Source organism: Chrysoperla carnea, chromosome 3, assembly GCF_905475395.1.
Source record: "Chrysoperla carnea chromosome 3, inChrCarn1.1, whole genome shotgun sequence".
Lineage (NCBI taxonomy): Eukaryota > Metazoa > Arthropoda > Insecta > Neuroptera > Chrysopidae > Chrysoperla > Chrysoperla carnea.
Window position 1 is genome coordinate 39,534,706 of NC_058339.1, and position 18,465 is coordinate 39,553,170.

Below are 18,465 nucleotides of genomic sequence, written 5' to 3' on the forward strand. Positions count from 1 at the left end.
ATTTTGAACATTGTTGATGAGCATTTTGAAAATTGTAGCGACGGAAGATTCATTTGTTTTCCAATCTTAAAAAAGAGTAAAAAAACACTTACCTTTAAGAAACATTCGTTGATTTATTATGAATTACTAATAATGCGGGATGAAAATAAATCAACAAAAATTAACAGGAAACAATTAATAGCATTTTAAACACTGACATTAATGACTTTTTTGAACACTCTGTATTTATAATATATACTACTAGACATAGAAAGAGAGACATACGTGTTAATGGTTATAAACTCTTTAATTTCGTATCATCACATATACTTAATATTATCCATCTGTATTCTGTGTGTTTGTATTGTGAACTATTTTTAAAGTGTAATGAAATTTATCCGTGTGATATCTGTCATTTATTTAAATACCTGAACTTTACCTGTGTGCAAATTCAGTTCATCTATCTATGTTTTGTATTTGTTTGTTCGATTATTAGTTTTGTTCAATTCAATGTGAATGTTTTTATTTCAGACTTTGTTTTCGTTATTGAAATTTTTAATAGTTGCAATTATTTAATTGAAGAAAATCTATTTTAAATATCACATAACATTCAAGCTGGGTAGATTCCAGTTCTTTACCGTTTTTATACCCTGTATATAGGTATATATATATATATATATATATATATATATATATATATATATATATATATAATCAAAGTATACTAAGATTAGTCCCAAGTTTGTAACGCTAAAAAATATCGATGCTACGATCAAAATTTTGGTATAGATCTTTATAAAATCCTCTAATTAGTCCATTTTCGTTTGTCCGTGGGTCAGTTAGAACAAAAGTTTAAATATAAAAAATGCTTTTTATATGAAATTTTTTTTTTTGAAACATGTTTTTATAAAAATAAGTGTTTACCTGCAAGGGCGCAACTTAGGATAAAATGTTTATGTCCACTTTCTCCAAAAAAAAAAAAAAAAAAAAAATTGGCAGTTGAAAATTTGCAGGTAGCTTCAACTAGTGGTCTTAAAAAAATTTCTTGAAAAAAAAAAAAATATATATATTTGCAAAAATTTGCGAAATTTTCGAATACCAAAACAAATTGTATTGATTTTGATACTCTTCTAATTTATTGAAAATAATGCAGGCACTGAGCACATTCAAAACTATCTATAAAGAGTATTTAAACAATTAACACAGTCAATTGTTTATTTTCACTTGTTAATACTATTATAAATAAGGTGGTTCTCACACTTCCGTCATTGTTATAGACCCGGGTAGATTTGTGGCAAGTTTAAAATTTATTAATATCAATATTTGTTATTTTATTAAAAAGATAAATTAATAAAAATGTAAAAATCATTTTGCCCGACACCAGATCAAACAGAGTGCTCAGCGTCGGATACTTCAAAAACTGTGTTTTTTTTCACGTTGTATAGTTCGTGACACTTTTGTTGAAATAAATTTATTTTTGTATGTATTTTTGTCGCTTAGAATTTAAAAGAATAAATACCACTTTGAAATTTTCGTAGAGAAAAAATTTACTGGAATTCTTATGGTCTACAGACTCTTGATTGACTATCAATTTTTGTCCTAAATTGAAACTTTTATAAATTTCGGCTTTTAAATTAAAATTATATTTTTTATCTTTTACGCTATAATACCAACTGAGCACAAGTTTAAATTTTAAATGACTAGCAATCTTTGATATGACTCTAAAAATCTTAAATATAAATCCCAATCGCTTACTCGATAAATTTATATATTCTACTAAACGTTCAATTCATTCTCATATTTTGAAAGTAACTTAAATTCCTAGTCAAATCAATTTCTATATAAACGTTTGGCTTCAAATTACGTCGAAAATTAAATTATTCACAATAATTCCACACATGTACAAATTTTTAAAAGATCTATCTATCAGTGATTAAATTTAATGATTTCTCCCAATAAAAATAATTTTGGCTTCCAATTTTACTTTCAAGATTCATATAATTATAGTTATAAGATATATTTATAGTTAAGTAATAGTAGAAGATATTATAAACATAAAAATTTTTTGTTTAGATATGCCTCTGCCTTTTAAAGCATTTTAGGTGGTTTAGTGGTCGAATATAAATATCTAGTGACTCAAAAATTTCATTTCATTATTTTCAAAATAATTCGTTCGATACAAAAATGCCAGTACACCTACATAAAATAAAATCCACTTAGTAATTCCATTAAAAATTTTTACTCTTTTTTATTTTGGAAAGTATTTTAAATACCTACATATAAAAAATGTATACAAGATTTATGAAAAAATTTTCTTAACTTACATTCAAAAAAAACTTTAAACGTTTCAAATAATCAAAATATTTATTTAGTATATTTAATATAATACTTTTTTCAAGTAAAAAAAATGTGAAAAATTTTTCTAAATAAAAAATACGATGGCATATTATAATTTATATAGCATACCATAAGTCGTTCGTCCACCAGGAGTTTAGGTTTACTAATAATATTAAAATGTATTAAAGAAGCGTGTATAAACTATTTTCATGTTTCGTGAAGAATTGTTGAAGAGAAATTTACACTCCCTGTTGTGAGAAGCCATTGTTTTAAATCAATATTCTGGTATATTTTTCTAAAAGCATTCACATTGTTTGTTAAAATTTAATACATATTTTATAATACCAGTGACAATCAAACATTTTTACATACAAAGTATTTGGTTTTTAATTTTATTTTTTCTTTGTTACAGTGCAACCCTTTCTACCTGACACAAGAAACACAAGCAACAAACAATTATAAAGAAATCGAACAAATTAAGCAAATAATATTGTGAATCATTTTTTAATTTAATGATTTGTGTATATAACAAAATTCATTTAGATTTATATCACTGTGAAGAACAAATTTCTTGTAATTATAAAAAAAAAATTTACGAATGCTCGTAGTTATACAAAATTATGGGGGCAAAGTGCAACAAAAAAAATTAAATGTTATTTAACATAGATAAAGACACACATATTTAATTAATATAAAATGAACAAAGATGAAAGAAAAGTTTAAGAAAAATTTTAGTGAAATATTGTACAGTTTTCAAATTTAATTATTATTATCATATTCTTAAATTAATGTTATTATTGTATAAAAAAAAAATGAAAAGAAAAGCAATTTCAAATATATATTAATAATTAATAACAATCTAATTATAAATAAAGAAAGTTATTGTTAATTTTTATTGTCAAATTTTAAATTATATAAATTTTTTTTAAATATTTTGTTTTTATTTTTATTTTTCATCTAATTTCAGGGACATTTCATTGAAAAAAAAAACGGTTTCAACTAACAAATTTTATTGGGGCCAACATGTAGTTATAAAATCATTTAAAATTATTCTGTTTGAAATGTCTCAACAAAATTCAATTTTTTTTTGCATTCATTTTTCATTCTAGTTAAGGTGTTGGCTATTATAAAAAAAAATCATAAAAAAATACGAAAAACACAAAAAAATAAACTTTAGTATACGCACGATTTTCCGTTCGAAAAAAAAATTAACATAAGAATAAAAAAAAAAATGGTGTACATTTTATTGTAAAAAGGCATTTAATTTATCTGTGATAAAAAAAATTATAAAACAATTTCTTACAAATTTTTTTTCTAAAAAAAAAAAAGTCTGTGATATGGCCTTAAAAATAGTGAATGAAAAAAATACTCAACGCCTCAGGTTAAAAATAATAAATTAAGTTTAAAAAAGGAAAAAAAAACGAAATATAAAAATTATGTTTTTATTAGAGAAAACAACATATTCTGTGATCAAAATCAGTGATCGAACATCTCACACTGAAAATAAAACATTATTTTTTAATCAGAAAATAAAACAAACCAGAAATAAATTTAATAATTGTTCTACAGTATGTCTCAAATAAATGTTATTTATCTCGAGGTTAAAAATATATACAAATCAAAATGACGAAACAAAGCAACCATCATTTTTTTAATAAAAATTGGCCGGTTTCTCAAGCACTTCAGCATTGAATCTGATGTACTGCTTCAAGTTTTTTTTGTAAGAAATACATATACTTTTTACGTGCAAGTAGTATCATTTATTTTTACACTCGGCAATAATTCTCACTAACTTCGCTGAAATTTTCTGCATTATTTGCACTTTTATAATTTTCTGTAAAAGCACTCGGTTTAGAAATTACATTCCTTGTATTTACTTGTTATTAATACTAGGTTGTGATGCCACAAACTATTATTAATAATATAGACTGCTAAACCATTATATAAAATGTATTAGACTGTGCATCATGGTCCCATATGTTTCTAGTACACGACAGGAACGATATAAGGACTTGCATGAAAGGCACTTTATTATATTGGACAGTACAGTAAAGATTATCGGTCTATATTAAATATTAGTTGTCTGTGAATGAGACTGAAATTATAAACTTTTTGAGTGAGATTATGGATGGTTTTCTTTCCATAAGGATGGTTTCTTTTGACGATAAAAATCACTTAAATATTTAATAATTTGTAAATATAATAAATTTAAAATTTATTAACTTTTTAAAAAGAAGACAATATTTTTTCTTAAATACATGATAATTCGACATTCTCGTGAGCTACTATTCAAATACTGAAGATTTTCTACTTTTCTGAGGGGTATAATTCAAGCCATTGCATAAACAACCCATAATGATACAATTTGTAAAGTACATTCTTCTTGGGGAATAATTCAAGTTGTATTCTACTAGTTTCTAAATGAGGTCATTTTTTACACATTTTTAAAAGTATTTCACGAATTATCAAATCATTCGCCTAAAGTTTTTGAAAATTACGGTACACGAAACAAAACAATGCCAATAACTCCATATAAGAAGAGCCAATTGTGCGCATGAACAGACTGTAGTTATTTTAGATAATGATACATCCAGTGATTTTTTTAGTTTTATATTTATCACATCCCTGTTTGAGACATACTGTAGAGTCAAAACACTGTCATTTGAAGAGAACAAAACATATCACTGTAAGTAAATAATGACTCAAAATCAAAAAATATTTTTTAGGGCCGTATCATCCGTATAATTTTTTTATATAATTCAAAAAAAACCAACTGTAAGAGAATTATATTTATGTTCAAGTAAAATAATTGGGTAAAAAAAAAAAAAAAAAAACTAATAAAGTTGTTGTATAAATGAATTTTTTTCTGTTTTAAATTTGTCGTCTTTGATTTTTTAATTTTGATTGACTTATTATTATAATACAATAAATATATTATTTACGTCACAAATTTGTCGTAGTTTTTAATAATTATATTAATTCATTAAAAAAAAAAGGAATAAACAAATTGTATATTATTATATTATATATTCAAACAAAAACTTTTGTAAATAGTTCAGTGTATAGATAAATATAAAAAAAAAAAACAAATTATTATTATTATATTAATTCTCTATAATTGTCTTAAAATTATTATTAACAGAATTAAAATGTTAATTCAAATTTGAAAATTATTTTGTTTTTATTTCAATTCCTTATTTTATCCTTATAAATCATATCCGTTAAAAATTCGTTTTCAAACACCGATTTTTATGAGCAACGAATATTAATCCTTCTACTTTTCTTCATAATCTTAAACAAGCAGGTTATAACGATATAATTCCAAAATATCTGTAAAACTTCGCTTTGCAACTATTGAAAGCACTTAAAATTTTAAATATAATAAATTTGATAGATAATTGCATAATTAGAGTAGTTTCCTGATCGAATTTGCTACATTATCCGTAAAATTGAAAAAGTAGACTTCATACCACAACAAAATTTGAAAGTTAAATAAAAATTGATTAAAAAAAGAAGAAGTTATAAACATTCAAACACTGTTATCTGTCACTTTTTCGGAAAACAAATTTTTATATGTAATCTCTATGGTCATACCGTGCAATGACGTCACTAGTCGATATTTTCCTCTTTGTTGAATTAGGAATTTAAAACGTTTATATTTTGCGTATTTCTAGAGATTTAAAAAAACCAATTTCGCTTTTCTTTTCGTGAAGTGAAAAATCTTCATCTGAAGTGATAAAAAAAACTAAGTCAACATCTCCATTGTTAAAATTCCTTCAAAAATCATCTCTAACCTACTCTGAAAAATCGCGTATAAACTAGCTATTTAACTTAAATTTAAAACCAATTGGAAAAAGGTTTGAGAAATTTTATTGAGAATTATTTAAGAAAATTGATGTGAACGGTGTCCAGACCCATTTTTCGGCTAGGGATTGGTCTAGGAGGAAATAGTCGTTTTACAAACTAATTATGAGAGATAGGCGTAATCAGTCCATCTTTAAGGATAAATATTTGGGGATAGTTAGTAACCTTTTCGTTTAATGGAAATATTCAAATAACGGCGTCTTTGTTGTTTCTGTGCCAGAAAAGAACGATTTTAAATGGGCAGAGAATATTTATTCCATACTTTACAAATGAGTCATGTGGGAAAACTAATTGGAATACGAAGCCTTTCAATTTAAACCGATGTATAATGGCATCTTTGTCTTTATTACGGAAGAATCAGTTGAGGCCTAAGTTTATACTACCACCATTCTTAAGATATGAGTTTTGAGATGGACAGAGAGTATTTTGCTTTCATTCTTCTTCAAATGTGTAAGGAAGAGAGAGAGAGTGTTATAAGAAAGCAAGAAGTAGTACAATTACAAAGGACTAGCAACTATTAGAATCATTTTTTACAATTTACCATTTGCTGTTTTTGGAAATTTGTTCTAACTTCCTTAATGCCAACACGAAAGTGATATTCTGTAGCGTTTTTTCGAATTCAAAAATTACTTCTCGGTATTCACTTGGAAAATTTTTGCCACTTTGATAATCAAAGTGTCACTGAACGTGTGAAAAAGCTTAATAGGGTATATAGAACTAGGATATAAGTCTGTTTTCTGAAATAATAAACGTTTTCATAGTTGAATTTCGAAAATTTTTTTTTAATTCTGCATGTATTTTGGGTAAGTAAGGTAATTATATCTTAATATAAAAAACAAAGTGGCTTCCTTTTGGGCGAGTCTACCAAACTTCTCTCTACGATTTTTTTCGAAAGTGCTGCGTTCTCAAATGATCACATTAGCGTCATATTGAAACTATCGGTCTGAAAAAAACGCAGCAAAGAATTTGGCGGACACTACGATCACTTGATAACAATAACAGTTATTATACAATAAAATATTTTGTCCGAGAGAAATATTGCAACGATGAGCTTGCCTACGACCTCGAACATGCCGTATTTAAGTATTTTTACCTTTCAATACATGCATAGTTCATTTTTGCTGAATTGTTTAATAATTAATAATGCTATCAAGTGATCATAGTATCGGACAAATTCCAAGCTGCGTTTTTCACACCGATAGCTAAAATATAACGTTATCGTGCTCATTTGAGAACGCAGGACTTTCGAAAAATATCGTAGAGAGAAGTTTAGTAGACTTGCCAAAAGGACGCCACTCACGAAGTTTCAAGTATTTATGTATTAATCATTTTCCAAAGCACCCTTTCTGCGCCACGATCTAGGATATTTTCTACCATTTTACTATATTTTGATCACTACACCCACTTTGTAGCTTTTCATTACTTTTCAGTAACTTGCACCCATTGTTTCTTTCCATAGAAAGTTTTTTAGTGCTTTATCTATGTTATTTCGCTAATTAATTTTATCTCTACACCTGGTTTTTTCTGAAAATTTTGGATTCTCACTCTACTCTTATTAGGTATATTTAGCCTGGCAGACTAGTAACACTGTGCAGCGTATATTTAAAGCTTTAATTCCAGTAGCCTCCTACTAAACCTAGTTCTTTTTTTAATTTCTACTATTGACTCACACTCTGTTGGGTAAATAAGTCGATGTCCAATAGCCAATATATGACCAACGATTAAAAAAAAGAGTAAGTGCAGTAAATTTTTTTGATCAAACGTTAGTAGATATAAAAAATTCCTTGAATACATTGGAACTTCAAGGTAGAATTGCAGTTTTTATTCTTTATGTATGCGGCTTTTAGCAAAAATATCAATAAATTAGATAGACAATTTATTGACTACTTATAAACAAAGCATTCTTTGAATTATTTTAGATAAAAATAATTATCGTTAAAAATTTTGTATGTGCCAAATAAAAATCTAAGATTCTCACTTTTGTGAATTTTATATAATCGATTCGACCGTTTTTATTTTTATTTGATGAATCACACGAATCAACATTATAACTAAATAGCACAGGTAGGTTTTGAGGTGGAAACAAACTAAAAATTAGCATAATTAATGATCATTGACCACTACATATTAGTATGTGTGCAATATTTTTTTGCACAAGGCCATCAAACACAAAATTCAGTTATAAATAATAGCATATGTTGTTGTTCGTCTAAAAGGATGAGTCGCAGGTAAATTCCGTTAATTTTAAAGAGATAATAAAGAGTAGATTTGGGAGGAAAATTAAAACTTATAAACCTAATTTCATTTTCGAAACAAAATTTTGTGTTACGTTCTAAATTACAAAAAATCGGGAATTTTTTTTTTTTAATTTACATAAAAATTGTTTTCTGGACTAATTTAGATCTGAAGTATATTGAACAATTCTACTAAGGAAGAATCAATCTAACGATTTTAATTGGAACTCTTTTATGGATCACTTTATAGGCATAAAATTAACCTGAACGTAATTTCTGTCATTTCTTATGTTTGATCTATTTTCTCTTCATTAGTATGTGTAGTCAAATAGATAGGTAAGAAATAAACTAAAAAGTAAGGCCATAAATAGTATAAAATGTCATAAAATTGCTCTCTCCAATAAATTTACTGAATCATCGCTTGAATAATAGTGATCTATACCAGTACTCAAACTTATGTAATTTACTCACTATACTCGATAGTGATACTATAGTGATGCCTAGGTGTTAATGATTGATTACAAAATAATTTTTGTTAAAATTGTATATTATAAACATATAAATTATCAAATCAATTTTTTATACATTGCATTATCCATCAATTTCATTAGTGTGGAACGTTTTAACAGTAACGGTTAAAATGAATCTATATAAATACTTTTTAATAACATTTTCTAAAAATTTTTATTATGTACGGAGCTCGTCATATTAAATTTTATTTCGTAATCTGTGACTTACATGTAAATTAAGATGATTTTTCGTTTCTTAGATACTTAAAAAACCGAAAGTAACTGGTTGGAAGACTTTACGTAAGTATATAAGTAAGTATAAGTTGACCTATATACTACATAGTATAAAAGCTAGGGACAAGTTAGAATGAATTTCCAATTTCTAATCAATGTAAAATCTTAATACTCTATATTCCAACATGTTTTAACTTTTAAAGAAGCTACAATATATATAACTACCAGTGGCCTATACTGGCCAGAAAAATGTATCGTTTTTTTCCACCAATGGGCGATTTCATTACAGATATGATGTACAAATTGCATAATGAACAAAGTCAAATCTTAATATTGTTTCTCTCCCTTTTTTTTCTTAAGCGGTACATTTTTAGTTCGTGAGTCTATTTTTCGTCATTGGCCAACATGATCATCTTTCAAATAAGGTGTAAACCTTGTAATTATAAAAAGGAATAAGGAAGATATCGCGTGGACAGGAAATACAGGCTACAGAAGTTTTTACAGTAAATTAATTATCAGCCCATCAATTCAGTCTTCTTCTAAAATTATATTGCCATTTGTACAATTTGCATGTATCCATAGGTCTGATCAATAAGCCCGAAAATAAATTGATATACCAGCACCGAATGGTTTTAATTTTTTAACAAAGTACAATCTCAAATCTGTTTAAATTGTAACTTACCACGAGTGTTCAAGCGTGTTAAAAAAAAATTAGAATGAAAATAATTACTCAAATCAATTGTTTTTCGATAACATGATATTTTTATCGAACGACTTCTATATGTTTTAAGTGGCCAAGCGAAGTGGAAGGGTAGGTAATACGGCTTCTCAGGTATAGCTCGATCACAAACACACTTTCTAGTAGGTACATTATTGTCAGTTAGTTTATCTGTGTGCCCCATAAACAACCATCCCGATCTAACCTACTAATAAATCGTGATGAAAATGAATGATTCAATTTTTACTTGCAAAATATCGAATTCTGCCAGGACAGCGAATTAATTTTATTTTTTTTGCTACAGTTTTAATTACACAACAAAATATTATAAAGTATACTCTATACACATCATAATATTATAATTTCATTTTTTTAGTCATATTATTTCTGGTGAAAAGAAACAAATTAAGTAATTTAAAAATTAACAACATAAGTGTAGTATCTACAATTACAATAAAAAAAAATACAAAAATATAATAAATACAATAATAATTTAAATACTAATTATAAAATATAAAACATTTATTAATATACTATTAATAACAACAGTATATATATGTAATATTATTTTATTAAATACAGATGTCATCTATATATATTTTATAATTTGCATCTAAAATAGCACTAATTAACACTTTGACAAGTGTTATTAATGATATTTTAATAACATAGAAAAACGGTATAGTAGGGTGTTAAAATGATTAAGTATTATAATGTTATAGTTATGGATATAATAATATATGAATGATATGAATCATACGTATACTAGTGTTATTAAGCTAGTCACTACCAATGTTTTTATTATTTTACTTATTTTCTGATAGAAAGTTGATTTATCACCCTGAATATCGAAAGCAAAAACTGTATCATAGATTTAGATTGTCAGATGTGTACCTTTTAAAATAGGTATATACGAAAAAAAAAATATTTTTGTGATATTTTGTCTCTATTAAGACTATTAATACCACTCACATTTTTGTAAGATGTAATTTTCACCCTCTAGTAAAAGCTTCTTTAACTTTTGCAATGAGTACAGTAACCAGTTGACTAAAAGTGACATATTTTGGATCTTAACTTTTCTATATTTTCTTTTTATCAAAAACAACGTATTGATATATTAATTTATGGCGAATTTTTTGGTACCAAGAAAGCGCACCTTCTTCAATTTATTTAAAAGGTAAACAAAAATAAACTTATAAATATTCAGTTATTTATGAATATGTGTATATAGTTTATAAATGTATACATTCAATGTCTTAGTATTATGTACAGTAACACGACTGTTGTGAAATAGTCAACATATTTATGAGCATGTTTCTATGGAATTGACAGACTATAATGGCCATACTTTTTTAAAGAATTGAAAATGCGATGTGTTCAAAATTCTTTTGACCAGAAACGTTATATAGACAATCGAAACTTTTGGGCAATTGAGAATATCAAAATGTTTTTCTTAGCAAGTACTGCATGCATTCCGATCTTGTTATAAAAATGGATTTCAGAGACAGTACTTGTTTTTGAGAAAGCTCTATTTGCTGTTTCCAATTTAATTAATATTTTGTTTGTCTGTGATCGTACCTTTTTAGTGACAACTTGCTTATGCATGAAAGCTAAATGCTTCTTAGGTCAACAAGTGGTCTTATATTTTTCATAATCACAAAAACTCAGAGAGAACGAAAAATGGAAAAAATAGAATTAATTAAAAATGAAAAGTAAATTTCACACTTCTTTTTGAAGACTTTTTAAATTCTGTTAAGATCTTTTGGAATAATAGAGAGAATTTAAAAACAAATTTACCATCAAATCATGGTTTTTTGTATGTCCAATATTTGTAGTAAATTTATTAGTATTTATAAGTAAAATGGAAATATTTTTAAGGCAACGTTGTAAAAAATAATCTATATTATCCATTGGGTGTATAGTCAATGATGGAATCCCAACGTTGGGTGATAAAAATCACTAATCTTCTTATTCGGGAAATTATACATCTAACCACTAAAGGTAGAGCTCATCAAGGTTTTTTTATTATTATTTATTCGAAGTAATTAAAAACACTGGTATTTTTAATTATTAGTTAAGTTTTATCATAAATAATTATTATGTTACGTATGTTTTCCAAACCATTCTTAAGTGTAATTAAAAAAAATATGTGGGATATTACACCTTGGAAATGGGTGGATATATTCTACCTTGCTTTTATTTCGATACACTTCCTTATTGCTTTTCTAGTATACCGTAGCGTTCGATCATTTGAATTTCGAAGAAATACTATTTCTCTCTTGCGAAAACCCGTTGAATAGTCGAACTAGTTTTAAATCATTTTAATTATAGAATATCTACAATATATGTGAGCAGTGTCAAAATCCGAGTTCCAACCCTATTTTCGTTCAACATATTGATAATTTCTAATAATAAAAATAATATAATAAGGAATGAGAGTTGGGATTCATGTAGTGATCCGGACATATCATGGAAATCAACCACACCTAATATTAAATTTAAGTAATATAATATTAAATAAGACAAAGATATAAGGAAATACAATGTTTAAGGAAGCATTTTGTATTCGTCTATCAGTAAGAAAAAAGTCTACTTTTGCCAATTTTGATTCAAAATCAAATTTATTAAGCCGATCCTCCAAAAAGAACCACGTAAATTGACTCCTTGATGTTGTTGTAAATTTTCTGACTTAAAAGCCATTCAACAAAATAAAATGTAGATTTACTCCATGATTTAATTCAAAAATATGTTTTTTAATATCTCCGCTATCAATAATTTACGTTTTTTTTAAAATTACATGATATTTAATTTATTATTAATTGCATCAATTCAAAATATTAAATTAACATAAAATTTAACATCTGAAAGTATAATTATAATACCGTATATTAAATTTTATTAATAGATAATAATTAATTATCTAAAAAATTGAATAAAATATTAAATTCATTCATAAATTAATAAAAATATCAATAAAAATTTAAATAATTTTTTTATTATTTATAATATTTTAAAGAACATTATGTATATTGAACATTATGTATTTACATCGTTTTAACAAATATACCTCACTCTAAGTATATGGATTTTAAAATGTTTGATATATTCATGTCTGGTACCACATATAATAAAGTAACAAAAATATAAACCTCTCATTAATGATTTCCATAAACTCCCAAATTAGGCCCGGAACAAAACTTATAGCTATTGGTACAACAACTGGCAACATTTTTGAGAGTTTATTTTAAGACGAGTGAATTTCAATTTTTTCCTTTTTTATTGAATTTAGGTGAGAATGAAGCAGATGTTGCGACTGCTAAGGGTTGCGTTACATAAATGTGGATCCGCTTGAATAGCGCAATCGAATTTCTCGCTGGACAATTAAAATTGCATTCAAGCGGCTTTTTTTCACCACAACATTCGGCCGAACTGTAGATTGGGTTACAGTTACAGTTCACAATATAAGCAATTTCAAATTGCTTGTATTGAAGGTTGAACAGTATAGAAAGAATAATGAGAAGAACAGTATAGACTGAATAGCATATTTAAATCATCTCTACAAGTTGATCCAGTGATGATAAACAGGTTTCGCCGAACGAAGCCGAAGATACGGTCGGATACTAAAAATACGAAGCTCAAGAAATAGAAAGCAAAATCGAAAGTAAACTAGAATGGATGAAAGGATACAGTTGCAAATACTGTCTGCCCGATCTTTTAACAAGTGATTACCAATGATACTCCGTCAAGGTATATTTTAGTATAAATGTTTTATCATTTAATTAAAATTTTAGAAATCTATGGATTCTGCTATAGTTATTGAATTTTGTTAGAGAGAAGTTCTAGAGACTAGTTTCTAGTAAGCTAGTAGTAAACAATTCACAGAGTTAGTTCGTTGTAACTATCTATACTAGTATGTATGTATATCTCTATATATTATAAATAAGAAAGTAAGCATATTTGTATGTTTGTTTGTTACGCTTTCACGCTAAAACTAGCGAATGGATTTTAATGAAACTGCACAGCAATATAGCTCATACTTTAGAACAAAACAGGAGCTATAATTTATAAAGATATATTAATAAAAAAATTTTTAAATTAATTTAATTTGACATTACCATACATTACAGATTTCTGTAAAAATAGTCAATATAAAATATTTTACGGCCATCTTTTCTGATATTCTCAGTAAATAACTACGACTATTATACATTTAAAAAAATAGAAAACCATACATATATTTTACCTGTTGATCCTTACCATTCCGTATCATTCCGATCCTTACCATATCCTTACCATTATTTCGAGTGTTATACAAAGGGGATAACCGAGAGCAATCTTTATCAATCTTTACTTTTAAATCCAACGAAGCGGGTGGGTATCACTCTAGTTATATATAAAATGCATGTTCATTTTTTGTCTGATTATGATATCGTGATTATATTTAATAAATTTAAAATGCGGTAGTGAGCCATCATATTATAAGGTTAAAAACATGCAACCATTTGAATTATAGATTATCGTTATTGATAGTTCAGTTGACGGCCATTTTGTCACATTTTGAGGTTAATAAAAAAAAACATATATATATATATATATATATATATATATATATATATATATATATATATATATATATATATATATATTTATATATAATACATAATAATAATAATAATAATAATATAATATTCGATTCCGAATTACCTATGTGCAGGTAAATTTATTATCAATACCAATATTATTTAATTTAATATTTTTATTTAATTTTATCTGTAATCATAAACGTGTTTTTAATTGAAGCTCCCTCGCTTCGCTGCCCATTTTAAAGACTGTTGGCAGCTGTTGGCAATAGAAAGAATGGCAGATATTAGATTTAGAACCTGCTAAATTTTTGTTGAAGGAGCGAATAATTTTGAAAAAGTGAAACAAAGACTAAAAAAAAGTTGGACGAAGAAAAATGTTTTTCAGAAAGGATCCCAATTGTTAAGGCGCTTTATTATCATTATACATCGTTGAGTAAGTTTTTAGGTTGCTTTTGCGACAAATTATTACATGAAAAAATAGGTTTGGTGCATTGTTAACTGGCCACAACAGGTATTATCTGCTATAACTATGATGTAAATTTGCTTAACCATCTCATGTGGCAAAAGAACTTCTTTGGGACATGTTTACAAAATGATCCTACCGAATATTTCACTTTGATTACAAAATACTGTGTTTAATGTTCCATTGGTGATTAACAGTGGGTAGATTACGGTTCAAGTCCATCTTTTAGTCACTAGATATATTTATGGCTCTTTTAAGATCTGATAATAGAAGCAAGACTTTAAGCCCATTCTAGCGCTTGCTCTTATAAAACAATTCAATAAAAGCTGACTTTAGACAGGCACGAATTTTAAGAATATTATATAACATTTCCTCTTTTTGGTGATTGCTCTTCATCTTATATATTGCGAAACTTTTCTAGAAACGTATGTATACCAGTAAATTTTATTTTTGTAGAATGTCACGATTAGATATCTAATAAATCTGGCTCAGTGTCCAACGACCTGTTATTTATAACAGAATACATAATTGATCACTCACTAGTCATCACTCTAAAAGTAATTAGATTCATATCGGCAGCTCTTAAAGAAAAAATATCGAATGGAATTCGTAAAATATTAAAGACATTTTTTAAATTATTTCATTTCGTTATATATGAATTTGCGTTTCTGCATTTGGAGTGATTCCTAGTACCATTCTTGGAACTGAAGCTACTCGATAATGACAAAACAGGAAGAAAGCGAGAGAGATGTTTTCTTCTCTTTACTTTACGCATGTGGGATAGACCATGTGGGATACCGACACTTCTATTATTTTAAGAAGTTCTTCTTGCATCAATTCGGACGATTTTCCACTCTAGAAAATGATTTTTTTAAATAGAAAATGATACATAGGACACTTTAGTTAATTTTACGATTAAACCACACACACATTTCTTAGATTTTAACTGAAGAAGACATTTAAATCATATCATGAAACAAGTGAAAACAAACAATGAACTGAATTAATTGTTGAAATACCATGTTAGAGAGTGTTGATGATACAATCGTTTGTTTTTGTTCGTTTCCATATAATACATACTAAAAAATTGTTTATGTTTTTATGAGGAACATTTTTTACGTTTAAACATTTGTTCTATCTCTGTTGTAACTGTTTACAAGATGGGTCTTACGGACCCAAGACCCAATTGATCTTTGTTGCTCGTTTACGAACTCCACCTCACTTTGGACGTCCTAAGCACGCTATAAATTTGACAGACGGACAGACGGACAGGTGGACAGACAACTGTAAATGGATTGGAACTAGGTGATTTTATGAACACCTATACCCAAAATTTCGTTCGTAGCATCAATATTTTTAAGCGTTACAAACTTGGGATTAAACTTAATATACTATGATATATTTCATATATACATGTATAAATAAGAGAGTTTCAACAAATATAACAGGTATTCCTTATATTTGAGTTCTCGAATCAAATTTTGATATCATGCTTAAAGATTTAAAAGTTGAAAAGGCTTGATCAAAAGCTGTTTTTTTATACAACTAGCGCTGCTACTTTGATGATTTAAATGGACTTTCAATATTTCCAAAACTCTCTGTTACCAAACTTTTGGTCAATAATAAGAAATCATGGATTAAACTCATATAATAGTTATTTAATCTCTAAATAAAATATTTAAAGATGACAAATTTGGAATACTTAACATATGCATCAATTTATTATTATTCTCCAATAAACATCTCATCAGATTATAATTAATGTTTCTTTTTTCCATAATATTGTGCTCATAATATTTATTATTTTTTTGGAAAGTTCATGTTTGTGATTACAATCTATTGTGTATTTAGTTACAACAAATGATAAATTATTTTTAATATTTATGTAAATAATCATCTAATCAGTTTCAACGTAACCTTGATTGATAATCAGGCGCGCAGTTCTACAATTGCGTAGCTCTATAAAACGAACAAACATTGTTGAAAAGAAGCCCGTTCTTTGTGCATGATGGAATAAATGATGTTTTGCAAATGGGAAATTTGAGAATTGTTTGCAAATAGTCATGTTCCAAAAATTCACTGTTTCAGAAAAAAATTTATAACGTCTGCTAAAATAGTGGAAACACCTGCTCAAAAAAAGAAAGGAAGCAAGCACGAACAGTTTTTCGGAACATTTTTTCGTTTTGATTTGTTCATGTAATTATTTCTGAAATGATTCTTCATATTGGGAATTGAAAAAATGTTAGCGAAGGGTAAAGTTTGCGTCTATACTTAATTCAATACCTACATTTTTGTACTTATATGTGAACGTAATCCTCGGTCGCTACTAAGAGAGCTGCCTAAAATTGCTGAATATCTTCCTAATTCTAATAAAAACGAAACTGACACTATCGACTTATGTATGACATATTCCGGAACTTTGTGATTTTAAATTTTCAAAGTGTACAGTACAAAAATGTCGCTTTGTTTAGTATCGCCTCTCAACATCGCCCTTCTTCAGTGTTGTTATATTACATACACAACAATTTTTGATTTGCTGCAAATAAATCCAAAAAATGAACGCTTGCAAATAAATCAAAAAAGTGTGTACTTTATAAATAATATTATAAACCAGAAAAGTTTGTTTGTTTTTTTTGTTTGGTTGAACAAAACTCCTTTTAGTGCCTGAAAGCCCATTTATCGAGGAATGCTATAGGCTATATAACATCAAGTGCTAGCATTCACACGCTTTGCTTAACGATTTCTGAATGAATTTTAAAGAAACGTTTCAATATAGCTCATACGTCAGAATAGAACATAGGCTAAAATTTATAAAGATATCAGTTAACCGCTCGCTTCGCTGGAAGATTTAGAATTTTAGAGTGAAAGAATTTTGTTTCATATTAAAAAGTATCATATATTTCGAATGTTATACATAAAGTGATAAGTGACATTATCAGCGAAGCGGGCGGATTACTGTTAGTCATTCATAAAGTACCACAATCGTAGTTGATCCGGAGAAAATTGAACTGCGGCAATTATTCTTACGAAATCTGTCCTTGACAACATCTTACTCACAAGTCTATTGGCATTTTTTTTCTTGGGATTTAATGCCTTCCTGGAGAATAAAAAGAATTGGTATTTAAATTTTTGCAGCAGGCAAGTTACCGTGATTACAATTATTTTTAGTAGATTTTATCGATATGTATGATCGTTTTGCGCCCTTTTCAATGTTTTGTGTATGTTTGATTGTGTTCTTATTTTATTCTTGAGAATACAATTCACGGTATCCACCCTTTCAAGGCCAGCTACGACACTGTTAAAAATTTATTTAATCTTCGCTTTAGCAATTCTCAATGATTATGTTTTTTTTTTACAGTGATTTGAAAGAGCTAGATAGTATTTTAGATATTTTTGTTTAGGTAATCAATAGATTAGCATCAAATTAGAGTTAATTAGTAAATAAATTTAATCGATTCAGTCACCTAGCAATAAAAGTGTGTAGTTTTGAGTGGGTGAAGATCTTGTCTCTGGTAATAAATCATAAAATACCTTCTGGGAGTGT

At 27.1% G+C, this 18,465-nt stretch overlaps 1 protein-coding gene across 1 annotated transcript in view; it reads left to right on the forward strand.

Annotated features, from left to right (window-relative positions):
* The window catches only part of LOC123297009 (homeobox protein araucan), an 85,153-nt gene extending 82,191 nt beyond the window's left edge, over positions 1 to 2,962 (forward strand). The window contains exon 7 of the mRNA XM_044878760.1: positions 2,729 to 2,962. The gene's annotated coding sequence lies outside the window, so the exon portion shown is untranslated. The remainder of the gene's footprint in view (positions 1 to 2,728) is intronic.
* Positions 2,963 to 18,465: the final 15,503 nt, after the last annotated feature.